Consider the following 3,191-nt stretch of genomic DNA (forward strand, 5'->3'; position numbering starts at 1 on the left):
GATTTTTCAGGTAAGCTGAGATCTTTGCCATTTCAGCAAGATATGAAACCTTCAATCTCCAGTCTTCCATTGTAGGTAAAATTTTGCTCTTCCAATTTTGAGCAATCAACAAACGGGCAGCAGTTAAACAATACAGCATCAAATTTGTTTCATTTGCATCCAAGTTTTGTGTGATACCTAGGAGAAACAACTGAGGCAATGTTCTTGTTTCATATTTTAGTGATGTTAACTTTCACAACCTTCATAAAAGTTATTTTTGCCAGTTGGATCCTTTCGTCATTGATTTCCTCTATCACTAAATGCATGGAGAATGGAGTATGTTATTCCTCTTATGGCCAAGTTTCTATGTTCTAATGGGGAGCCAACTGACACATTGAGGATGCCCAACACTAATTTGATACATCTTTATTACTTACCATAACCCACATGTGTAACAGAGATGAGGTGTTAAAATTTATTTAGTCAGTGCCAGTGTGATCACAGACTCTTTCAGAAGCTGGTTTACGAGTTCTGTAAATGCCTTTTAGAGTGCAATTGCCATCTACTTGGCAGTAAAATTAGTTATCTTGCTCAGAGAAGAGGAGGAAATGGGAAAGAATGTACTTTGTTCCTTTGAAGCAAGAAAGGGAAATGCAATAGATATTTTTCAGAACTCGGCGACAGCTACCTGAAGTAAATTTCACTGCCAATAAGCAGGATTTACTTCTGAGCAATGTGCCCAAGATTGACTGTAAAATGTTCCACCCATTAAACAACTTTACTAAGTCACTCAAGTGTATTTAGGGGTTATCCTTAGAAGCCTTCTTTTTCAAACTAGCTAAATCTCAAAGAGAGGTAAGGAAATGGTATCACTTGTAGAACTCTGTATTACAACATACTTCTTAACAATTCAACACTAAGGACCTTTTTTTCTGTTAGTTATGCAGGCTGCAGAAAGCTATCTAGCTAATTGGTTACCTGGCTTTCAAGATAATATTCCCCAAGTGACTTGTATTTAGTACAACATCAAAACTAATCAATCCTGTTAGCATACTGTTATCTTAATAACAATAACCTTCAACTGATGTTTATGCAAGTATTGTGGATGAGGGTCAGCCTAACATTTGCCCATACCAGCTGTTCCTGTGCCTGTTATTCTGCTTTATTTCATGGAAACATTCATGAAAACTATTAGGCAGATGTACAACTGTTCAAAAAGGACAGTTGCAAATTGAAAGAAGATTGAAGGACATGGTGTAGGGTGTGGAAATCAAGGTCTATGAGGACAACCAAAAGATCTGGGAATGTTTAGCTTATCTAAATTAGTAGAACCAACTGAAATGAAATATGACAGCAGTCTTAAATATGTGAAGGATATATATAACCAAGTTGTATAACCAAGTATTATGGTTGCAATCCTGATTAATAGTGTATGAGCGTTATTTGAACAATCCTCAAAATTATGAAAGGTATAGTATTTATCAAAATGTGCATATTCGATGCAAAGAATACCATTTGAAGCAGTTGCCTATAACAAAAGAACCTCAAGGCTTGTTTTCTTAAATGTTTATCATTGAATTATTTATTATTGAATGCAAATTACAGTAGTGGCAACATTTCTTGGGGAAACTGTGAAAAGCAACACCAGAGGCTTCTACATTGGCTTGCTGTGTAATTTTAAGGAAAGAAATTTGCAGTCATTTCACCAATATGGAAATAATGGTGCCATTTGAGCTAGAGTTTTGGGCACAATGCATCTCAAAGAATACTGTAAATCATGTCCTCTCCTTCCACCTATCCAGGTAGTCTTGCAGCTTAAGGAGAAAAAAAATTCTCATCAGAGAATATTATTTTTATTTCAAGATGAATATGCTATTCAAATCCATTAATGTTTCACCAATGCATATATATGAATACTCTTGTGGGTTTGTATCATCATTTATTTTTAAAACTTACTTGAGAGCTATCCAGCACAGTTTTGTTGAGCATATTCATGAATTATACACAACACTTTGATAAAGAGAGCCCTGGGGGAAAAAGTCTAGGTCACAGGAGCTGCCATAGCAATGCCACCTCTTGTTGATGGTGCCTTCTTGGTCAGAATATATTAAGCAGTCAGATAATTGTTCTCATTCCAGTAAAATGGGCAGCAAAGGCAACAAAGCCTGAGAATTAATAGGAAGCTATTGCAAGAATTTCTTAGAGATGCTTGGCAATGCTGACCTCTCATACCAGCTGTGTGTTGGGCATCAGTCCAGCACTTCTTTGTCCATCCATGATAAATAGCACTTGAGGATTAGAATTAGGGTGCTAGATCTCATTGATCATCCAAGGCCTAAGTGTGATCACTTCAAGTTAAAAGATTGGGTAATGATAGTCTATAATTTGGGCTGCAAAAATCCAAACAGCACAAGTTGGCAGCAAAGAGATGTCTGCATCTCACATCAGACGCTGCCCTTTATAGAGCATCTAGATCAGTGATGGTGAACCTTTTAGACACCGAGTGCCCAAACTGCAACCCAAAACCCACTGATGTATAGTCGGGTGCAGGGTGGGCATAGCCCATTGGGTGGGTGTGGCCGATTGTGTGGGCATGGCCCATTGGGTGGGCGTGGCTGTGGTGGTAACGGCAGACTGGGTGGGACTAAAAAGTTCAATCAATCAATTCCAACTTTGCGAGATCTTTTTTTTTTCCTGCGAGAAGTTGAAATCAATTGATTAAGCCTTTTTTTTTTTTTTGCACACAGTGGTGGAGGTCTAAAGCGAAAGGGTTTTATAAAACCCAGCTGAAGGCTTAGAACTGGGGCGACAGTGCATGTGCCCATAGAGAGGGCTCTGTCATAGGTTCGCCACCATGGATCTAGATTGTTGCAGCTCAGAACTGGTAGCTTTCCACTCAAAGGTTCAATGAAACTAGAGGCCAGAGAAGCAAAGGAACCTCTTTTGTTTCTCCGTCTTTGGCTTTCTCCTTAATATCAAGCATGACAAACTGAAGACAATGTTGTCATTGCTTGGACTTCCGGTGGCAGGCGACTTCGTCGGTCGCAGCTGTTTGCTGCCTCCCGCCTGTTTCGCGTAAAAGCCGTTTTGACAGCCAGTACCAGCTGTCAAACGGCCTGATACCTTTCCCCTGGGCATAAGGGGATAGGTGAGCTGCCCGGGGTAGGAGTTGAGTTCCCGAGTCATCCTATATGGACGATGTAGGTGAGAAC

General features: G+C 39.5%; 1 protein-coding gene across 1 annotated transcript in view; it reads left to right on the forward strand.

The window, feature by feature from the left end:
• Window positions 1-3,191, forward strand: part of LOC107294483 (CUB and sushi domain-containing protein 3-like) — a gene marked incomplete at its 3' end in the record, with an annotated part of 171,150 nt that overhangs the window by 58,139 nt on the left and 109,820 nt on the right. The gene's annotated exons all lie outside the window — the stretch shown is intronic.

The sequence above is a fragment of the Protobothrops mucrosquamatus genome, unplaced genomic scaffold, assembly GCF_001527695.2.
Source record: "Protobothrops mucrosquamatus isolate PMUCROS unplaced genomic scaffold, P.Mucros_1.0 scaffold1957, whole genome shotgun sequence".
NCBI lineage: Eukaryota > Metazoa > Chordata > Lepidosauria > Squamata > Viperidae > Protobothrops > Protobothrops mucrosquamatus.